This window comes from Notamacropus eugenii, chromosome 1 (genome assembly GCF_028372415.1).
Source record: "Notamacropus eugenii isolate mMacEug1 chromosome 1, mMacEug1.pri_v2, whole genome shotgun sequence".
NCBI classification, from domain to species: domain Eukaryota; kingdom Metazoa; phylum Chordata; class Mammalia; order Diprotodontia; family Macropodidae; genus Notamacropus; species Notamacropus eugenii.
In genome coordinates this window covers 411800116-411811321 of record NC_092872.1, presented here as the reverse complement: position 1 = coordinate 411811321, position 11206 = coordinate 411800116, and the positions used below count along the sequence as shown (strand labels likewise).

Sequence of the window (11206 nt, the reverse complement as noted above, 5' to 3'; positions counted from 1 at the left end):
CACTTTAAGAGATCAGATTAGAATAGGTACTCTTTATATAGAAGCTATGTCAGCTCTCCATGGAAGGAAGGAAGAAAGGAAGAAAAAAGGAAGGAAGGAAAAAAGGATGAAAGAAAGGTGAAAGAAGGAGAGAAGGAAGGAAGAACACAAGGAATTATCAAGCACTTACTATATCTTTTTGACTATGGCTTTCAGGGAGTCTAATGATTCTGATATTGTCTCTCTTGGATCTATTTTCCAGGACAGTTGTTTTTCCCATGGGGCATTTTACATTTTCTTCCATTTTTTCAGCCTTTTGAATTTGTTTGTTTGATTCATGATATCTTATAGACTCAGTAGATTTTATTTGCCAGATTCTAACTTTTCCTTCTTTTCCTCAGTTAGTTTTTGTACTTCTTTTTCTGTTTGACCAACTATACTCTTTAAGGAGTTGTCTTCTTCAGTGGATTTTTGGATCTTCCTTTCCATCTGGCCAATTCTACTTTTTAAACAGTTTTCCAAACTGTTGAGTCTTTCTTCATAATTCTCTTCTCTCATTATCATTTCTTTTACCCATTATTCTTCTACCTCTCTTATATGATTTTAAAACTCCCTTTTGAGTTCTTCCATGAGTTCTTTTGGGGCTTAAAATGACTTTCCATTTTTTGTGGGGGTTTTACCCATAGGTGTTTTGAGATTGCTGTCCTTTTCCGAATTTGTGTCTTGGTGCTCCCTGTCATCATAATAATTTTCTATAGTCAGAATGTTTGTTGTTTCCAGTTCCCCTCCCCCTTTCTGGCCCTTTTACTTTTTTTTAAATTTGAACTCTCATCCTGGGGTGGAAGGTCACTGTCTCAGGATTTTTGTGCCACTGGCAGAAGGCCCTGGTTTTTTATCTGGTGCTACACTGATATGCCTGGAGGCCCATGGGGGCCCTCTGTGTCTTGTGTTGGTCTGTGGGGAAGCAATGGTGGGTAGTTGGGGCACCTGGAGGCTTACAGGTTCTGGCAGCTTACCTAGTTCTGAGCTGGGGTCCTAGTGGTGGTGCCTGGCATGTTTTGAGGGGCCTGATGGAGTATTTCTGTGTTTCTTTAGGGCTACACTGAAGCAAGTGCCAGTGTGTTTTCTGGAGGCTGCCTTTTTGTGTGGAACTACATTGAAGCATGGCAGTCTTGAGTTAGCTGGTGGCTGCCTTTTTGCTTAGGCACTCACAGGGTTTGTGTCTACCTGTTTGCCTGGGGCTGTGCTGAATCATTTGGAGGTCTGGCCATCCCTGTCTGCCTGGGATCACACTAAAGCATATGGCAGAAATTGGAGCTGGAATCTCCTTTGTTCCCTCCCAGGAACACTAGAGGATGCCTGTTTGCCTTGGGCTACAGTGAAGCACAGGAAGTTTGTGCCACTGGAGGACATCTGCCTACCCAGAGCTGTGCTGACATATTTGGAGATCCAGCTACTAGAGGATACCTGAGCACCTGGGAATGCTCTGTAGCATGAAGTGGTTCTCAAAACTTTATTGTGCTGGTACACCTGGCTATGCTAAGGCATGTGGAGATCCTGACTTTGATGTCTGCCTGCTCCACTGCACTGGGGTTCAGAATCTCCCACTGGTTTGCTAAGGTGGGATTTCCTGTTGGTTTGCTGGGGTGCTCCCTGTCTTGGAATGCATTCTCCTTTTATTTGAGTGATATGGGCCTTTCTCGCTGATCATCCAAGTATCCCAGACTAAGAGACCACTCTACCTCACCTTTCTGCTGCCTCCACTATTCCAGATTTTGTTCTGGAGTGTTATTTTATGGCTGGTTGATCATTGGAGATGAATATGGGAGAACTGCAGAAATATATTGCCTCCTGGTTGAGAAGTCAGGAATCCATAGCAGCTGGCAGAGATGCAATCCCCTAAGGCTCACTCTAGCTCCATCCATATCAGCATGGCCCATGCTGACCTTTGTTTTGCTCCCAGCCTGGTGTGATAGACCCTTCCTGTTCAACTTCCAATTTGTCTTGTGTTGGAAATTTGCTCCAGTCTGTCTCTGTGTCTTCTGCTGCACCAGAAATTGGTTGGATTAATTTTTTGCAGGTTTTTTTGAGGACTTTGGTGGGATGGCTGTAGCAAGTTCCAGCTTCTACTTCACCATCTTGGCTCTACCACTTTGAACACATCTTTACAAAAGGAGCACAGATCAGGGCAGAGCCAAGATGGCAAAGTAAAAGTAGAGATTTATTTGCTTGATTTCTCCCCACAAACCCCTCCAAATACCTTGAAAAATGACTAAACAAATTCTAGAGCTGCAGAACCCCAAAAATGACAGGGTAAAACAAATCTCCAGCCAAAACAGCCTGGAAGGTTGATGAAAGTGTCTATCACACCAGGCTGGGAGTGGAATGAAGCACAGTCTCATGTGGGTCATGACAGCACAGACAAGGTTAGAGCAGGCCTCCAGGGACTGAATCACTGGCAGCTGTGGCAGTTTCCAGACTTCTCAACCCACAAACAGCAACGACAGTGTAGAAGGTCAGTGGAAAAACTCTGAGTGACCTGATGTGGAAGAAGAAGGAGAATTGGCACTGGTGTTTTCAGTTGCATCAGCAATAGCATTGGTATTGGTGGCTTTGGTGGCAGCAGCTGCTTGAGGAACTCTGGGCCAATAGATAGTGGGAGACTGATTGGTTAATACAAAACCCCTAAAGCCTGAGACAATATATCCATCCACAACCCCACTGGAAGCAGAATCTTACATTGACAAAGAGTTAGACAGCCAAGTATTTGACTGATATCATGAGCAAAGATGTTAAAAAATACTGAGGCTATACAATCTTACTTTGGTGACAAAGAAGATTAAAACATACAACCAAAAGGAAACAAATTCAAAACTCCTACATCTAAAGTCTCTAGGAGAAATATGAATTGGTCTCAGCATGTGGAAGAATTCAAAAAGAATTTTGAAAATGAAGGATTAGAAGTAGAAGAAAATCTGAGAATAGAAATGAGAGTGATGCAAGAAAATCATGAAAAATGTGTCAATAGCTTGATAAAGGAGACCAAAAAAGTACTGAAGAAAATAACACTTTGGAAAATATACTAATGGGAAATGGGAAATGGGAAAAAATGCGAAAAAAGAAGTACAAAAATCTAGTGATGAGAAGAATGCATTTTAAAAAACAAGAATGACCTAATGGAAAAGGAGGTCCAAAAGTTATTTGAAGGCAATAACTCCTTCAAAGTTAGAATGGAGCAAATGGAAGCTAATGACTTTATGAGAAATCAAGAAATTGTAAAACAGATCCACAAGAGAGACAGAAAAAGAGGACAATGTGAAATATCTCACTGGAAAACAACAGACCTGGAAAATAAATGCAAGAAATTATTGGACTATCTGAAAGCCATGATCAGAAAAAGAGCCTTGACATTGTTTTTCAAGAAATTATCAAGGAAAAACTACCCTGATATTATGGAACTAGAGGATAAAATAGAACTAGAAAGAATCTACTGATTGCCCCTTGAAAGAGATCCCAAAAGGGAAACTCTTAAGAATGCTGTACCTAAATTTCAGAGTTTCCAGTTCAAGGAGAAAGTATCACAAGCAGCCAGAAAGAAACAATTTGAGTATTGTGGAAATACAATCAGAAAAATACAAGGTCTAGCAGTTTCTTCATTAAGTGATCAAAGGGCTTGGAATATGATATTCTTGAGGTCAGAGCTAGGATTAAAACCAAGAATCACCTACCCAGCAAAACTGAGTATAATTTTTCAGGGGGGAAAATGGACATTCAATAAACTAGAGGACTTTCAAGCATCCATGAAAGAAACACCAGAGCTGAATAGAAAATTTCACTTTCAGATACCAGAATCAAGAGAAGCATGAAAAGGTAAATAGGAAAGAGAAACCACAAGAGAATTATTAAAGTTGAACTGTTTACATTCCTACATGGAAAGATGATATTTTTATCTCATGAGACCTTGCTTAGTATTAGGGTAGTTGGTGGAAATAGATAGATAGATAGATAGATAGATAGATAGATAGATAGATAGATAGATAGATAGACAGACAGACAGATAGATAGACAGACAGATGGCACAGCATTAGTTGAATATGAATGGATGTTATCTACAAATAAAATTAAGGGGTGAGAGAGGAATATATTGGGAGGAGAAAGGAAAAGATAGAACGGGATAAATTATCTCATGTAAAAGAGGCAAAAACAAGTTATCACAATAGAGGGGAAGACAGGGCAGGTGAGAAGGAATGAGTGAACTTTACTCTAATTAGATTTGGCTTAAGGAGGGAATAACATGCATATTCTTAGCCTACAGGAAAGTAAGGAGGAAGGGGATGGGCGGGGGGTGGGGTGTGATAGAAGGGAGGGCAGATTGGGGAAGGTGATAGTCAGAAGCAAACACTTTTGAAAATTGAGATGTCCAAAGTTGAAAATAGAGTAAGTGGGGAGCAAGATAGGATGGAGGGAAATATATTTAGTCTATCACAACTTGAGTATTTTGGAAGCGTTTTGCATAACCACACATATAACCTATACTGAATTGTTTGTCTTCTCAATGAGGGTGGATGGGATGCGAAGAAGGAAGAAAATGTTTAAAAATTTAAAAACATATTTTAAAAATCACTTTTTTCATGCAATGGAGAAATAAGATATATAGGAAATGGTGTATAAAAAATCTATATTGCCCTACAAGAAAATAAGGGTGAAGAGGTGAAGTGGGGTGATATAAGGAAGGGGTAGTCAGAATGCATGCCATATCAGTGTGGGAGGAGAGGAGAGTTAGGTTGAAAATCTGGAATTCAAAATCTTGTGAAAATGAATGTTGAAAACTAAAAATAAAAAATAAATTAAAATCTTGCACAAGGGAGAAACTTCTTAAAGAATAGAATGGATCAAATAGAAGCCAATGACTACATCAGATAGTAAGACATTGAGATAAAGTCAAAAGTCTGAAAAAATGGAAGGAAATGGAAGTTATCTCACAGCAAAAACAGCTGCCTTAGAAAACAGATTAAGAAGTGATAATTTAAGAATTAGTGGAGTCCCTTAAAGGTATAACAACAACCAAAAAAAGCATCTAGTCATCATATTTCAATACCTCTTAAAATACAGATGCTCATGTGTCTTAGGAATAGAGGGCAAAGTGAAAGTACAAAAACCTATTGGTCTCCTCCTGAAAGAAACCCTAAAATGAAAACTCCCAGGAATGTTATAGTCAAAGTCTAGAGCTTCTAGGTCACCAAAAAACATACTGAAGCTGATAGAAAGAAAGAATACAAGTACCAAGGAGCCAGAATCAGAATCTCACACAGAATGTATCAGCCACCACCATAAAGAAGTGGTGAGCTTAGAATACGATATTGTAGCATTTAAAGGATATAAGCTTATAGTCAAGAATAACTTACCCAGCAAACCTGAATTTAATGATACAGAGGAAAAAAAATGGATCTTTAATGAAATAGAAGACTACTAAACATTCCTTGGTGAAAAGACACGAAGTGTATAGAACCTTTGAAGTTCCACTATAGAAATTAAGAGGAATGTAAAAAACATAAAAACAATTGAACAGAAATGTAATAAAGAACTATAGAAGCATAAAATTCTTTCACTCTAATAGGAAAAGATGATCCATATGTCTCCTTTGAACTCTACTGTTAACATAAAGGGAATCTAATTAAACAAGGTTTGGGAGTGATTTTGTTAGGACCTGATTACCTTAGAATAACAATGGAAAGAGAAAGGGAAAGGAATACACTGGGTCATGGAGGAAAAGGAAGATTCAGGGAAAATCATCTTACTTAATCAGGTCCTATAAGTAAAAATCTATACAAATAAAGTGGGGGTGGGGAGAGGGGTTGATGCTTGGAAATCAATACTATCTGAACTGGTGAAAGGAGAGAATACACACACACAGGGATAATCATCTAGCTAAAAGAAATACTTTTCACAAGAACCTATATGTGTAAAAAATATTTATTACATCTCTTTTCAAGTGGCAAAAAATTAGAAATTGAGAGAATGCTCATCAATTGGGGTACAGCTGAACAAATTGTGGTATGTGATTTTTTTAAATTTAAATTTTTTTATTTACATTTTCAACATTCATTTCCACAAAATTTTGGATTGCAAATTTTCTCCCCATTTCTCCCCTCCCCCTTCCCCAAAACACCAAGCATTCTAATTACCCCTATCACGAATCTGCCCTCCCTTCTAACATCCCTCCCTTCCCTTATCCCCACCTTCTCTTTTGTCCTGTAGGGCAAGATAACTTTCTATACCCCATTACCTGTATTTCTTCTTTCCTAGCTGTATGCAAGAACAATACTCAACAGTTGTTCCTAAAACTTTGAGTTCCAACTTCTCTTCCTCCCTCCCTCCCCACCCATCCCCTTTGGGAAGGCAAGAAATCCAATATAGGCCATATCCATGTAGTTTTGCAAATGACTTCCATAATAGTTTTGTTGTGTAAGACTTACTGTATTTCCCTCCATCCTATCCTGTCCCCCATTTCTTCTATTTTCTCTTTTGATCCTGTCCCTCCCCAAGAGTGTTTACTTCTAGTTGCTCCTTCTTCCCACTGCCCTCCCTTCCATCATCCCTCCCACACTGCCTATCCCCTTCTCCCCGACTTTCCTGTATTGTAAGATAGGTTTTCATACCAAAATGACTGTGCATTTTATTCGTTCCTTTAGTGGAATGTGATGAGAGTAAGCTTCATGTTTTTTCTCTCACCTCCCCCCTTTTTCCCTCCACTGAAAAGTCTTTTACTTGCCTCTTTTATGAGAGATAATTTGCCCCATTCCATTTCTCCCTTTCTCCTCCCAGTATATTTCTCTCTCATCCCTTAATTTCATTTTTTTAAGATATGATCCCATCCTATTCAATTCACCCTGTGCTCTCTATCTCTCTCTGTCTCTCTGTCTGTTTGTCTCTCTCTCTGTCTCTTTCTCTCTCTCTGTGTATGTATGTGTGTGTGTGTGTGCATGTGCATGTGTGTAATACCGCTAACTACCCAGATATTGGAAAAAGTTTCAAGACTTACAAATATTGTCTTTCAATGTAGGAATGTAAATAGTTCAACCTTAGTAAGTCCCTTATGATTTCTCTTTGCTGTTTATCTTTTCATACTTCTCTTGATTCTTGTGTTTAAAAGTCAAATTTTCTTTTCAGCTCAGGTCTTTTCATCAAGAATACTTGGCAGTCCTCTATTTCATTGAAAGACCATTTTTTTTTCCTGAAGTATTATACTCCGTTTTGCTGGGTAGTTGATTCTTGGTTTTAGTCCTTTTTCCCTTGACTTCTGGAATATCATATTCCATGCCCTTCAGTCATTTAATGTAGAAGCTGCTAAATCTTGTGTTATCCTGATTGTATTTCCACAATACTTGAATTGTTCCTTTCTAGCTGCTTGCAATATTTTCTCCTTGACCAGGGAACTCTGGAATTTGGCTACAATATTCCTAGGAGTTTCTCCTTTTGGATGTTTCAGGAGTTTATCAGTGGATTCTTTCAATATTTATTTTGCCCTCTGGTTCTAGAATATCAGAGCAGTTTTCCTTGATAATTTCATGAAAGATGATGTCTAGGCTCTTTTTTTTTTTTTTATCACGGCTCTCAGGTAGTCCCATAATTTTTAAAACATTTCTCCTGAATCTAGTTTCCAGGTCTGTTGTTTTTTCAGTGAGACGTTTCACATTATCTTCCATTTTTTTGGTTTTGTTTTGTGATTTCTTGGTTTCTCATAAAGTCATTAGCCTCCATCTGTTCCATTCTAATTTTAAAGAACTATTTTTTTCACTGAGCTTTTGAATCTTTTTCCATTTGGATAATTCTTCTTTTTAAAGCATTCTTCTCCTCATTGGCTTTTTGGACTTCTTTTGCCAATTGAGTTAACCTATTTTTAAAGGCGTTATTTTCTTCAGCATTTTTTGGGGCCGCCTTTAGCAAGGTGTTGACCTGCTTTTCATGCTTTTCTTGCATCTCTCTCATTTCTCTTCCCAATTTTTCCTCCACCTCTCTTACTTGATTTTCAAAATCATTTTTGAGCGCTCCCATGGCCTGAGACCATTGAATATTTATTTTCGATGTTTGGGATACAGAAGCCTTGACTTCTATGTCTTTTCCTGATGCATTGTTGTTGCTCATCCAAAAGGATGGGAGAAGATATCTGTTCACCAAGAAAGTAACCTTCTATAGTCTTATTTTTCCCCCCTTTTTGAGCATTTTCCCAACCAGTTACTTGACTTTTGGGTCCTTTGTCAAGAGTAGGGTATACTCTGGGGATCTGTAAGATCTCAATTCAACCTATATGCACAATTAAGTGTGTACACTGATCTGGGAGCAGGGAGAGATTTTTGTTCCCAGAATCTTAGCAGAGTTTCCTCTCCACAGCCACCTGGCCTCCAATTCCACCACCACTCAGTGTGAGATAAAGATCAGCTCCCTCATGGCCTCTACACAGGGCTGACATAATAATCAGCTCCTCAGTGCCCCCAGTGTTTTTATGATCCAACAAGGGATGTGGGCTGCTGTGGGAACTGTTCCACCCTACCCAATGTTGCCTCTGTGGCCACTGCCTGAGGCAGGAGCCATGGGAAGGCCCTTCTCCCTTCTCGCCCAGTTGAAAAAACCCTGTCACTGACCTTTGACACCTGTGGGTTGAGGGATCTGTGAACCGCTCCTGCTGCGACTGGAGATTCCACCCCCAAGGGCTGTTTATTAGCCAAGCACTGCACGGCCAAGGCTGGGCTGGGCTCTGCTCCATGTCTGGTGCAACAGACATCTCCCATGGGCCTTTCAGGCCACCCTGGACTGGAAATCTCCTCCACTCTGTTGTTCTCCACTTCTGCTGCTCCAAAATTTTTTGAGAGTCCCTCTCTACAGGTATTTTATGGGCTGTGTGGGTAGAGCCAGCATATGTGTGTCTTTCTACTCCTCCATCTTGTCTCTGCCCCACATGGTATGTGATTTTGATGGAATACTATTGGAGTAAAAGAAATGGTAAGGAGGATGCTCTCAGAAAAATCTGAAAAGACTTACATGGGCTGATGCAAAGTGAAACATACTGTGTACAAAGAAAAAGCAACATTGTAAGATGGTCAGCTATGAATGACTTTGCTATGTTCAACAATACAATGATCCAAGACAACTTTGACGAATTTATGAAGATAAATGCTCTCTGCCCCTAGGGAAAGAACTGATGGAGTCTGAATACAGATCAGGGAATACTTTTCTAGTTTTATATTTCTTGGGTTTTTAAATCTTATTCCATACTTTCTTTTACAACATGACTAGTAAACATGTTTCGCTTGACTATATGTGTACAATCTATATCAAATTGCTTGCCTTCTTAATGATGGTGGAAAGGAGGGAGGAAAAGAGAGTCTGAAACCCCAAGTTTTGCAAACAAATGTTAAAAATTGTTTTTACTTGTAACTGGGAAAATAAAATACTAAATAAATTGAAATACAAGCAATATTTTTTTTTCTCAACAGGGAAATAGGAGGGAAAATTGTGAAAGGAGGAAGGAGAATTAGAAGGAGTGTAGGTAAAGAAAGGGAATATTTCTGAGTAAAATAAACTCTGATGTTTTACATGAATGGCTATAGCTGTTTCTGAGATGGTAAAGAATGGAAATCTGAGGGGTGCCCATAAATGGTGGAACAAGTTATGGTATAGGAATCTGATGGAATATTATTGGGCTGTAAGAACTGATGAAGGTGATAGTTCCAGAAAAACCTTCAAAGTCTTGTATGAATCAATGCAGAATAAAGTGACCAGAATCAGTAGAACAATCTATACCATGGCAGCAATATTGTAAGGACAAACAACTTAGAAAGATTTAGGATCTTTGATCAGGGTAATGATCAATCATGATGCCAGAGGACTAATGATGAACTAACTATGCTACCCACTTCTCGACAGGCAGTTTTGTGCCTCAGAGTACACAAGAAGAAATATACATATATCCATATTTATATCCACAGGGCCTTAAGTATAGTAGAAACTTACTAAATATTTATTGAATAAAAACCAAAACCACTTAAGAGTTTGTGTGGTTTTCTGGAAAGAACACTGGAGTATGAATAAGGAAAGCTGGTTTTGCATTCCAGATCCACTAGGTGTATGTTTTGAGCAAGTTTTTGATCCATTCATAATTCAGTTTCCTCCTTTGTGACATAAAGAGATGGCCACATATGACTTCTAAAGATCTTTCCAACACTGAAAGTCTGTGTTCCAAGACCGCTTCATATTGTAGAAATCTACGAATCTGTGATGCTCACAGTTTTTCTGTACTGGGCTGTTGTTACTTGTCTCAGGTCACACAAAGGGTCAGTGGCTCAAATTCAGGTTTCTTAACTCCCAGACCAGGGTTCTTCCACCTGAGTCATTCTTCCAGTTTCATTTGGTTAAAGAAAGTAAACACTTCTGGGACTCCAGGGACAAGTTGGCATTGGTGGCTTCTGGACTTCTGTGGGATAAAATTAGGATAAGGAGGAGGAATAGCCTGGGGAAATGTCAAACCATCAACATATATCTCTCTCCCACTGCAGATGGCTAATGCCAGAGGAAGGAGTTTACAAACCATGCATGTTATACCTCAGATCAATTCATAGAATTTTCACCTCTCAGAAATTCCTGCCTATATCTCTGCTTTGCAAATAGAAGATAGAAACACTCACAGGCCCCACTGGGCACTTGTCTTGACACCTGATTCCTTAGACCTGGATATGACTCAGGTAGTAGATTAGTAGGAGTATTGCATCCTAAGTATGGCAATCTGGATTTGTATCCCTGTTCTGCTACTTACAATCTATGTGACCCTGAGTGACCAACTAAGAGAAAAGATTTACTGTGGAATCTTAGAGTACATTAAGCTCATTTTCCTCATTTATAGATGAGAGACTAAAAATTAGAGTGGTTAAGTGATTCATGAAAATTACACAGAAAGTAGTAAAGCTAGAAATGAAGTCAGTTTTCTGACCCCAAACCTCTATCAACCTTCCAGTGTTCCACACTGCTTCCCAGCATGTCTTGTGAAGCATGTTATACTAGGAATTCCTTTATTGAATGAGTTTGAATAGATGGATGCTAGTCCCTTCCACTTCTTGAATTCTGTGAGAAAGTCACATTCTCTCTGGGTCTCACTTTCCTCATCAGTAAAATGTAAAAACTCCTTTGTAACTCAAGGTGTATGATCTTAAATACTATTTTTTGTGTGACCCTA

At 39.1% G+C, this 11206-nt stretch overlaps 1 protein-coding gene across 1 annotated transcript in view; it reads left to right on the top strand.

Annotated features, from left to right (window-relative positions):
• SCGB3A2 (secretoglobin family 3A member 2) overlaps window positions 1–11206 on the top strand; it is a 93814-nt gene that overhangs the window by 2209 nt on the left and 80399 nt on the right. The gene's annotated exons all lie outside the window — the stretch shown is intronic.